We start from the raw sequence: 12,217 nt of genomic DNA, 5'->3' as shown, positions 1-12,217 counted from the left end.
TTGAAATAGGTGATAGTAAACACACGGACAGTAGATTTTTGGGTCATTTCAAGATTTCAGGAAAGTAGAATTAAGAAGCCGGCCAGGAGTGTGTTTGGGGAGTTAAGTCGAGAGGTGACAAAGGAATGGATGAGAGTTTCAGCAGCAGATGAACTGAGATGCTGTTGAGGTTGAAATTGTATGTGGACTTCGTGATAATGAGTGTGGGGGTGAGTAATGTGGTTGGAAGCTCATCTTGGGGTGAAATATTGCACCATGACTGTAAGCAATGTGTTACCTGCCAGTTACCAGGGGCAGGGATGGAGTCAGTGGTGAGGCAATGGAGTTTGGCTGCCAGCCTGGATTGACATTTAGCATTGTCTATTTAAATGGGATCTATACCCCTTTTCAAAAAGGAATGGATTTGGCAGCAGAACTAATTTGTGAACCAACTATCAGCATTATTGAGACAAATTGTGGAGTTTATCTGTTAAGAAGTAAACTACAGTGAGAAACTCAGACAGCTGTTTCCAGTTGAATGTGGGGTGTACTGCCTAAGTCAATAACTAACAGTGAAACAACTTATTGGAGTTTTTGCAGCCTTGGTCTTCAAACTGTATCCTCCGTCTTGGGCTTTTATCTTCTGATTCTCGTTGCTTTCCAATGCACAGACCTTTCTTGCGAATCTCCTTTATGCTTGTTCTTTTTTGATTAACCTCCCTCTCTGCCCAATCACAGTTCATATGTACAACACTCACCTCACTTCACCACGTGATGTTCTTCATGTTCATGATTACTCCCTTTACATCTCACCCGAGGACTTTTACACCTGTATTTATTAGCCTTATTTCACCGCCATTTCTCTATTCGCTGCCAGAGCGGTATCAAGAGTACCTTTAGCTTTGAGCTGCAGGAAGCCTTTTCAATCGCGACTTATTAAAAAAAAGGAACTGGGATGTTTTAAATCAGGAACAAAAACAAAGTTGCTGGAAAAGCTCAGCAGGTCTGGCAGCATCTGTGAAGGTAAAAAGACGGAGTTAACGTTTTGGGTGCAGTGCCCCATCCTCAGAGCGACTTATTAAAGCCCCAGGATCGCTAATGTAACAATCTTTCTCATCCAGTTCTCAGCCTCATTTGTCTCAAAGTGTCAGAGTCTGATGACAATGACAACAGAAAGCACTGCGCATGCTACAGGTCACAATTGCGTCAGGTTGATTGATGTCAGTGTGGGACCAATAGGAATACAGGTTTGACGTGATGACCGGGCGGACGTCTCTGCCCTTCTAACCAATCGGAATGAAGAGGGGGCTGGATCAGTGCAAACCACGTGATCCGTGCAGGTTCGCTGAGCACAGTCGGAACTGGAGACTCCGAGATACTTAGGTGTAGGGCTGGATGAATATAACAGGCCAAGAAGTATCAGAGGAGCAGGAATGCTCACATTTTGTGCCTGGCCCCTTCGCTGAGACTAAGGTTTGTGCAATTGATGTAAGAGCAGGACACGGTGAAGAAGGCAAAACGGCAGAAAGCAGGTGGGAAGTGATATCCGTATGGTCTTGGGAGTGCACGTCGGAAAACCCACATTTGAAACTCCCAGGCTCACGTTTGCAGAAAACAAATCAATGCCTCAGATGGCGATAGGCCCGTGTGACCGCCATCATCTTTATTGGGGGCAATGATCAGCGGGGCGCATGCGCGGTAGCATTGAAACTTTGAGGGCGGAGGTGAAGCTGGGCGCATGCGCAGCCGTCTCTGGCTGAAAGTGAGAGAACAAGGTGTGGGGCTGGAGGAATACAACAGGACAGGCAGCATCAGAGGAGCAGGAAAGCTGGCGTTTTCGGGCCTACACCCTTCAGAAATGGGGGAGGGGAAGGGGATTCTGAAATAAATAGGGAGAGAGGGGGAGGCAGGTGGAGAGGAGACAGACAAGTTAAAGAGACGGGGTTGGAGCCGGTAAAGGTGAGTGTAGGTGGGGAGGGAGGTAGGGGATAGGTCAGTCTAAGGAGGATGAATAGGTCAAGGGGGTGGGATGAGGTTAGCAGGTAGTAAATGGGGGTGTAGCTTGATATGAGAGAAGCGGGTAGGTGAGAGGAACAATGGGTTAGTGAGGGGGGGAATGAGCTGGGCTGGTGTTGGACTGCCTTTGGGGGATGGGGAGATTTTGAAGCTTGTGAAATCCACATTGATACCATTGGGCTGCGGGGTTCCAAAGCAGAATATGAGTTGCTGATCCTGCAACCTTTGGGTGGCATCTTTATTGTGTTGTAGGAGGCCCATGATGGACATGTCGGTGGAATGGGACTGGAAGGTGCAGTTGTTTATTGTGAACTGAGTGTAAATATTCTGCAAAGCAGTCCCCAAATTTCCCTGATGTAGAGGAGGCCACAACAGGTGCAGCAGAGGCAGTATACCACATTAGCACCTGCATTCCCAATGCACGTGGCCTAAAAGCCCGATGCCTTTTCTTGTCCTGCAGGTCTGACCAGTTCCCCTCCACTGACCCCCTTGTGTGCCTAAGTGAACTCGTCCTCACGCTCAACAACTTCTCTTTCAACTCCTCCCACTTCCTCCAGACAAAGGGGGTGGCCATGGGTACCTGCATGGGCCCAAGCTGTGCCTGCCTCTTTGTTGGTTATGTGGAACAATCTCTCTTCCATACCGACACTGGCCCCGAATCCCACCTCTTCCTCCAGTTCATGGATGACTGCATCGGCACTGCCTGCGTTTTGAGTCTGGAACCTTCTTCAGAAATGAAATGAAATTACACAGAGCAAATTCAAACCAAGTTAAATGTTTGTTTCTTCTGGATTTCTTTCCCAGAGTGTGGGATCATAGCAGCTAGCACTGCTAACTTAATTCTGTGCTTCCTGATCGCAGCTTTGTCGGCGACTGATCTCTCCAGTCTCTAATGATGGATATATTTGATCTCTGTTTAGTATTTTACTGTTAGTTTCTTATACCTGTTGTAACTGAATTTTCCATTGCTGTCCACCTCCTAACTGTGCGCTGCTGTCTTACCAGATTAATTTTTGAATGGCGTCTTTCAAAGTCAGGCAATATTTTGGCAGAGAGTGCATTTTTCTTCCATTTCAGACCACCAAATTTGACAGTTTTTTTTTATTCTGTCGTTCATTTTTGCACTTCTGCAATATTTACTCTGTTTTTTCCTTCCACAGATACCAGCGATCGTTGCCAAAGCCCTGTTGCCTGTGGAAAATGTGATGTTCAACTTTCATGTGCTGCTGCAGTTCATATGATGAAGGTACTCCCACAATGCGGTCATTTGAGAAGTCACAGATCATTCATCTAGCGATACTGAAGAGCTGATGGTGTGTGTCCAAATCAGCAAACTGGATGTATTTTTATCATATTTAAAATTCCACAAAAATATTATCAAGAAACTTTTGATGTAAGGCCATATTAGATTAGTTGAACAAAAACATGACCAAATTCACAGATTTTCATGACTATCTTAAAGCAGGAAAGCAAATCTGAGAGGTTTATCATAGGAATTCCAGACCATGTTGCCTGGCAACTGTAGAAACAGCCTCCAATAGTGAAGAAATGATTGAATACATTGACTATCATTTACTTTCAGACTCCAACAGAGTCTTGAAGGTTGCGTGGTGCAGGGAAACATGGGTCATCACGGCCAGGAATTAAATCATGGGTGAGAATTTTAAATTGTTGCTTATAAATAGGAGACTTTGTGCGACAGGGAGTACAGCAGTGATGTGTGAACAGGTTTTGTTACAAATGAACATAAGCGCAGCAGAATTTTATGTATTCTTGAGATTACAGGGGCGTTGAATGTGGGAGGTCAACTGGGAGTGTGTTTGGATAGTGAAGTCTAGAGGTAACGCAGGAATAGATGAGAGGTTCAGCAGATGAGCTGAAACTAAGGTGTCATTGTCACTGAAGTGGAACGAAATGGTTTTTGTGCAGGACTCTGCTGTTGCCTTCACCTCACCTCAGGAATTCATCTGTGTGTGAATTTGTCTGTAATACGATGAGGAACTGAGTGCCTGGCTTGACCCAAACTGACTGTCACTGAGCATGTTACTGCTAAGTGCTGCTTAGCTCCACTGTTGACAACACCTTCCATCACTTTACTGAAGATAGAGAGTAGACTGCTTGAGGGGAAATTGGTCGGGTTGGATTTGCTGTGTTTTTGTGCTGAACAGACCTGGGCAATTTCCCAAATTGTCAGCAGATGCCAGTGCTGTAGCAGGACTGAAACAGTTTGTCTTGGCATGTAGCAAGCTCTAGAGCACAAGTCATCGGTACTGTTGCCAGTGCCCATAATCTTTGCTGCACTATTCCTCCATTTATTAATATCATTTGAAATGAATCAAATTGGTTGAAAACTCACATCTGTGATATTGGGGACCTCTGGAGAAGGACTCTGGCACCTTAATTTTAGCTATGCCTGGTGCTGCTCTTGGCATGCCCTCCTATACTATCCATTCAATCAGTGTGGTTCCCCTGGATCAATGGTAATGGTTGAGTGCACAATATGCTGGCCCATGAGGTTTCAGATTGTGCTGGAAAGTTCTGCTGCTGTTGATGTCCGACAAAGCTTCAAAGATATCTGGTTTTGAGCCCCTATATCTGTTCCAAGTCTGTCCCATTTAGCCGAAGTTAGTGCCACTCAACGCCATGGAGGGTATTCTCAAGTTTAAGATGATGCTTTGTCTCCACAGGACTGTGCGGTGGTTGCTGTTACCATTACTGTCACGGACATTTGCATCTGCAGCTGGGAAATTTGTGAGAATGAGATCTATGTTTTTCCCTTCTGTTGGTTGTGTCAGCACCTGCTGCAGTCCCAGAAAGTCAGCTTTGTCCTTTAGGACCTGACCAGCTTGATTGGTAATCCTGCTGTGAACTACTCCTGATGGAGGGCATTGAGTACACTTACTGCCATTTACACTCTGTGCTTACTCCAAGTGCTGTTTAACATGGAGTTTTTAATCAAAATTCACTCTTGGGATGTGGAAATCGCTGGCTGGACCAGCATTTATTGCCTGTCCCTGATTTCCCTGAAGGCAGTTAAGAGTCAACCACATTGCTGTGGGTTTGGAGTTGCATGTCATGCAGATCAGGTAAGTATGGCAGATTTCCTTCCTGAAAGGACATAAGTGAACCCAAATAATCAGCAATGGTTTCATGGTCGTCATTTGACTATTAATTCCAGATCATTATTTAATTCAAATTCCACCATTTGCCATGGCAGGATTTGAACCCAGGACCCCGGAATGATGTCAGTGTCTCTGGAGTAATAATCTAGGGATAACACTGTTGCCAATTTATCAACTGAGGGAGGATGGTTCATGGAATTCAGCAGGAGCCATGAGTCTTCCAGGTGGCAGAGTCAATGTTTGACTCCCAGTTCAATTACTGCGATCAGGATAGCACTGTGCTGTCACGTCTGTCCTGCTCCTGGGACAGGCCTTCACTAAGGACAGTGATGGTGGCGTGTGTCACTTTTCTATAAGGTAAATTCTATGCATACGACGCTGTTTCTTGACTCGTCTTTGAGCCCTCTCTCCAAATTTTGCCACTTGCCCCCAGATATTAGTAAGGAGGAGTTTATGGAGTCGATAGGGCTGATTCTGCAGTTGTCTTTCCTCGTGCCTTGGCAGATGCCAAGTGTTCCACCCAGCATCATTCCTTTGTTGAGGCTTTGCAGTGATTTGCAACTGAGTGGCTTGCTGAGGTTGGCAAATTTCTTTCCCTGAAGGACATTAATTTTTTTTCTTTTTCTGCCATTAGCAATGGTTCCATGGCAACCAGTTGATTCTTAATTCCGTTTTTTTTAATTTAATTCAAATTCCACCATCTGCTGAGATGGCATTCAAGCGCGGACTTCTGTTGTACATTTTAATTTACGAGATAAAAGTTAAATCATTAGGTTTGTTCACTCTAACACTGGCGAGTCATCTATTCTAATATCTCATTTCCCGAGAGGGAAAAAAAACATTGCTTGAACTATTGCTTGGCATCTTCTCTGTGAAGTGTCTCGGAGGTCGTTGTCCATCATCCTGTCTCCTCCATCCTCCCCTCCAACAACAAGTGAGGGAGACACATAGAAACTCCATATCATTAAGATTGAGGCAATCCAAATCAGATGACTCTGTTGCTTCCCTCTCTGCCACTAGCCCATCAAACCAAATTGCCTTGCACGTTGCTCGTCGTTTTAGACCTGAACATGCATCTTTCTCCAGTCTTGTGTCAAGCCTTATCAGAGCTCGTCTTAATCCTTTGCCCTATTCCTGCTAAATCACAAACATTCTGCGTCTCTCTTATTTCTCCTCCTCTTTGCCTCTTCCCCCATTCCAGTTCAGATATTGTCCTGGCACTCGTCTGGATTGTGTTGGAACATTTTGGTGGAGTGGGATTTTCTAATGACAGTGAAGTCAAATATTGGTTTTAATATTTGACTTCACTGTCGTTAGAAAATCCCACTCCATCTCTATTCTCTCTTTCCTGTCACTAAATCTTGGCCATTCTTTGCCATGTGTCAAAGATCTGCAGTTCTGGTCAGTGACATGAAGTTCCAAGGTGGAAATTCCTAGAAACCCAAATAGATTTCTCCCTGAATCGATTACTGGCCTCCACATGGGATAACGTGCAATAGGGACAATTCACAGTTATCTTCGGCCAGGATGAGGAGATGTTGTGAATTTCTACCCGGACTGACAGTGATGGATTTTATGAATTTGTGTTACAGGATATTACAAGTGGACTTTCAGGTGGGGAAACTCAATAATTGTAACACCAAACTCTGACAGAATTACTCAATTCATCAACATCTGGATATTCGTATTGTGTGAGTATTGTGTTCCTGCTCACTTCTCATTTGCCGTGTAATTTTTTTCTCTTAAATCACCCCATTCTCTCAATAGATCATTCCTAAAATTTTCAGTATATGTCCTGTAATCTTTTTCATGATCAGTCATGAGTGTACATTTTATCATCCTGAACTGTTTCTTTTGTCAACACCTCTATCAAAGGTCCCTCAAAATCCTTTGTTACAAGGAGAACAATCTCAGTTTCTTCAAACATCTGATTCCCCAATGACTGTTTGCTGTCTATAAGGCACTCGTCTGGATTGTGTTGGAACATTTTTCACTTCCCTGCATGAGTACAGCCCCAACACTGTTAGAAAAAGTGAACATCCTCCAGATGAAGCGCACTGTCAGAGTTGTGTCCCAGCCACCACATTCAACATTCCCCTCTACACCACCGAGGCACAGTGGCATCTCTGTGCCAAAAGTAAAGTCTCCTTTTTCCGACCTGATCATTGGGCTGGTTTAACCTGAAGATTACCACACCCCAGGCGAGTGGAGAGTTTGAGAAGGAGAGTCCATCTATTATAGATGGATATTCGCGCTGTACCAGCAACGCCCAAGTCACATGAAAGAAGAATGTTAAAAAAAACAGGCCGAACCATGCAACTCTTCTTTACAAACCATTCTGTTAAATCTCCTCCGCCCCCTATCAGGGACCCTCCCGTCCTTCACAGTGTGTGGGGGATCTTTGGTTTGCACAGACTCAGCTCGTCTCTGTTCCTGTCTGTGATTTCATCATGCTGTGACACTGGCACTGAACCTCACTGTCTGTGAGGGTGGTAGGCACAGAGATCCTCATAGCGTTTAAGACATATTTAGATGCACACTTGTGATGCCAACGCAGACAGGTCTATGGGCCAACTGCTGGAAAATTAGATTAGAATAGTTAGGTGGTGGTTTTTAACTGGCAGAGGCTGGATGGGCCACCATCCGAGACACTTCACAGAGAAGATGCCAAGCAATAGTTCAAGCAATGTTTTTGTTTTCCCTCTCGGAAAGGAGATATTAGAATAGATGATAATTGAATAGATGGTTAATGTTTTGGGGAGACAAGTGAGGTCTCGAGATGAAGCAGTTCACCAAGAAATTCTGGAGCTTGAAGCCCAGGAAATTGCAAGTGCTGCCATCAAGTGGAGGAATAAAAATGGGGCATCATCATTAGGACTGTATTAGAGGAAGGGACATGTTGAGATTTGTGAGGATGGAGGATATTAGAGACTGGAAGGGTTCTGAGACTGGAGAAGATTACGAAAATAGGGAAAAGTGTGAGATTGGAGGAAGTTGCAGAAATGGTGAGGATTGAGAGGCTGGAGGAGACCTCAAATAGAAGGAGGTTTGTGAGGGTTAAGGCAATTACACATCTAAGGAAGTTTATACGGGCTGGAGGAATTTACAGAGATAGGAGGGTGTTGAGGCTGGAGGAGATTCGAGATAAGGAGGCTTGAGAGACTGGAGGAATCTACAGAGACCGTGAGAGTTCTGAGGCTAGAGGGGGATTCCAACAGTAGGCAGGTTGTGAGGCTGGGGAGAGATTCCAGTGATAGGAAAGGTGGTAAGGCTCGACGGTGGAGCCTGCAATAGTGCAGGCTCCAGGGTCATTTTCATGATAGGGAGGGTAGTGAGGATTGAGGTATGATTCCTGCGATAGGGAGTGAGGTGAGGCTCCAGGGTGGATTATCATCTAAACGACACAGTGGTGCACTTACAGTACACGGAGTGCATTAGTGAGAGAAAGTGGTTCACCGCCACTTTCTCCAAATCAAATAAAAATGGACAGTCAATATTAGTCTGGGCAGCAAAGACCACATCCCATAAGTAAGTTACAATTATGATGGGTGATGATGGGAACTGCAGATGATGGAGAATCTGAGATAACAAAGCGTGGAGCTGAATGAACACAGCATATGCTGCTTGGCCTGCTCTGTTCATTCAGCGCCACACTTTGTTATCTAAAATTATGATGGGTTTCTGGTTTGGAGAGAGCTAACAGAAGCTCGGATGATTCTCCTTGGGGCTGATTAGCAATGATTTAGTTGAGTCGTAGGTTTGTTTCCAGGATATTAGTTTGCAGAGAGAGAAAAAAGATTAACATTGTGGCAATGTTTGGTAACTGCAGAATACAACATTCAGGTAATTGGCAAATAATGCAGGGTGAAAACTTGAAGATTACTTGACTCAGCAAGATCCCAGGATCTGGAACAGTCCAAATGGCAGCTGGATGCAGATTCAGTAGTTATTCCCAAAGATTTGGGATTTAACTTTTCAAGGAATGATCAAGAGGGCCATGGACAAATGGCAGGGGACTTGGGTCAGATTTGCAACACCTCTAGAATGAGAGTGAAGCTTTTGTCAGGGTTGCACATGGTAGACTAATCTGTAAAGTTAGATCACATGTGATTCAGGAAGACCTTGCTAATTGGAAACAAAATTGGTTTAGTTACAGGAGAGAACGTGGTGCTGGAGGATTTTTCAGAGCGGAGTTCTGTGACCAGCGTGTTCCACAGCAATCGGTACAGCCCACTTGTGTTTCTCATTTACACTAACGATTTGGATGAGAATTTAAGGGACAAGATTACTAAGTTTGCAGATGATACTGAATTGTTGGTATAGTGGTTAGTGAAGGTTATCTCAGATGAGGGTGACATGTTAATCAATTGGGTCAATGGGTTGAGGAGTAGAAGATGAAGCTCAATTTGAATAAATGTGAATTATTGTATTTTGGTAAAATGAACAAGGGTAGGAATTACACAATTGATGGTCACACCCAGGGTAGTGTTGTGGAACAGAGAAATGCTGAGATTCACTGCATAATTCTTCGAAGTTTATGGAGACAGGCCGACAGGGTGGTTAGTAAATTGTTGTGCACACTTGCCTTCATTGCTCACTCCTTTGAGTATAGGAGTTGGGGTGTTATGTTGAGGTTGTACAGGACATCGTTGAGGCTTCATTTGAGGTATTGCGTGCAGTTCTGGTCGCCCTGTTACAGGAAGGACATTATTATTAAACTGGAGACAGGTCAGAAAAGACTTGCTGGGATATTGCCAGGAATGGAGGGCTCAATTATCAAAAGAGACTGCCAAAGCTTAAACTTTTCTCACTGGAGCATAGGAGGTTACGGGGTGACCTTACAAATCCTCATAAAAACATGAGGGGCACAGATTATGTGAATATTAATGGTTTTTTCCCCTAGGTTGGGTGATTACGACAAGGGGACATGTAAGGTGAGAGGAGAAAGACATATTTGAAAAAGATATGAGGGACAATTTTTCTTTTACAGTGTGGTTCATGTGTGAAACGAACTTTCAGAGGAGGGGGTGGATGCAGGTACAGTCACATTGTTTAAAAGGCATTTGAATTAGGACATATATAAGAAAGGTTTAGAGGAATATGTGCCAGATGCAAACAGATGTGATCAGTTCAAATATAAAAGTTGTATATTTCATATACATTTCTAAATTGGAGGAAGTCCAACTTTGACAGTATTGGGCAAGAACTTCCAAACTATGATCGGGAGAGGTAATATGCAGTTAACGGTATACTTGGAAAGTGGAAGGCCTTCAAAAATAAAATAGGGAGAGTCCAAAGACAGTATGTTCCTGTTCATGTGAAGGGCAAGGCTGGTAATTGTCGGGGCTATTGGACGACTGAAAAAATTGAGGCTGTGGTCAAGAAAAAGAAGGCAGCGCATGTCAGGTAATGACAGCAGGAACTGGGTCAATCCCTCGAAGTATCAGGGCAGTAGGAGTATACTCAAGGGAAATGAAGATGTCAAAAAGGAGACATGAGCTATCCTTATCCAAGAGATTCTGACACTTCATTTGGGACAAAAAAGCAACTTGGGACCAAACAGGGCCCCTTTCAAGATCAACAAGGCTGTCTGTGTGGAACTGCAGGCTGAGATGTGAATGAGTATTTCACATTAGTAGTTACAGCAGAGAAGGATATGGAAGCTAGAGAACTTGGAGACATAAATAATAAGTTGACAAGTGTCCATATTACAGAGGTCTAGGTGCTGGACGTCTAAAACTGCATAAAGGTGAATAGGTCCCTGGCACATGATCAGGTGTTATCCACAAAGTGTGTGAAGCTGGGGAAGTAATTGCAGTAGCCTTGCTGAGATATCTGCATCACTGAGACACTGGTGAAGTGCCAGAAGGCTGAGTGGCTAATCTGGTGCCATTCTTTAAGGAAAAGCTAGAGGACCATTGACCATTGAGCCTGATGTCAGTGGGGGGTTAATTGCTGGAGGGGAATCTGAGGGACAGGGTTTGCATGTGTTGAGAGAAGCAAAGACTGATTAGGGATAGCCAACATGGCTTTGTGAGTGGGAAATCTTGAGAAACTAACTTGATTGAGTTTTTTGAGGAAGTGACAAAGAAGATTGAAGAAGACAAAGCAGTGGACATTGTCTAAATGGGCTTCAGCAAGGCATTCACCAAAACTACACATGACAGACAGGTTAGCAAGATTAGATCAAATGGAATCCAGGGAGAGCTAGCTATTTGAAACAAAATTGGCTTGAAGGTAGGAAACAAGATCGTGGTGGGGGTGCTGTTTTTTTTCTCAGTCTAGATGACTATGAACAGCAGTGTGCTGCAAGGATCGGTGCTGGTTCCACTGCTTTTTGCCATTGATACAAATCATGTGGCATGCATATTGGAGGAATTGTTAGTCAGTGTGCAGATGACACAAATTGTTGGTGTAGTAAACAGCAAAGAAGTTTATCTCCAAGAAGAATGGGATCTTAGTCAGATGGGTCGATGGGCCGAGGTGTGACAGCAATCAGTTCAGTTTGAATAAATGCGAGCTATTGCATTATGGTAATGAAAATCAGGGAAGTGCTTAAACAGTTAATGGTGAGGCCATGGGGACTGTTACACGACAGACACTCCTTGAGGTGCAGGTGCACAGTTCCTTGAAGGGGGATTGCAGGTACAGAAGGTAGTGAAGATGATATTTGCTATGCTTGCATTTATTGGTCAGTGCATTGAGTGTAGGAGTTGGGAGGTCATGTTATAGGCTGAACAAGGCATTGATGATGCTGCTTTTGGAATACTGTGTTCAGTTCGGGCCTCCCTGCAATAGGAATGATGCTGTTAAACTTAGCAAGGGTGCAGAAAAGATTTACAAGGATGTTGGAAGTTTTGAGCTGCAGGGAGAGGCCGAATATGCTGGGGCTATTTTCCCTGGACCATTGAAGGCTGAGAGGTTACCTTAGAGGTTAATAAAATTATGGTGGGCATGGAGTGAGTAGTCAAGGTTGTTTACCTGGGGTAGGTGAGACTGGAACTAAACACATTGGTTTAAGCTGAGAGGGAAACTTTTTAAGGGAAAGTGGGTGGTGCCTGTGTAGAATGACCTGCCAGAGGAACTGGTGGAAGCTGGTA

General features: G+C 44.2%; 1 long non-coding RNA gene across 4 annotated transcripts in view; it reads left to right on the top strand.

The window, feature by feature from the left end:
- The first annotated feature begins 1,454 nt into the window (after window positions 1-1,454).
- Window positions 1,455-12,217, top strand: part of LOC132207788 (uncharacterized) — a 22,629-nt gene continuing 11,866 nt past the window's right edge. For all 4 annotated transcript variants that reach the window (XR_009443823.1, XR_009443821.1, XR_009443824.1 and 1 more), the window contains exons 1-3: window positions 1,455-1,511; window positions 3,156-3,310; window positions 6,710-6,808. This is a non-coding gene — a long non-coding RNA (uncharacterized LOC132207788). The remainder of the gene's footprint in view (window positions 1,512-3,155; window positions 3,311-6,709; window positions 6,809-12,217) is intronic.

This window comes from Stegostoma tigrinum, unplaced genomic scaffold (assembly GCF_030684315.1).
Source record: "Stegostoma tigrinum isolate sSteTig4 unplaced genomic scaffold, sSteTig4.hap1 scaffold_158, whole genome shotgun sequence".
Taxonomy (NCBI): domain Eukaryota; kingdom Metazoa; phylum Chordata; class Chondrichthyes; order Orectolobiformes; family Stegostomatidae; genus Stegostoma; species Stegostoma tigrinum.
This window is presented reverse-complemented; position numbering and strand designations above follow the sequence as displayed.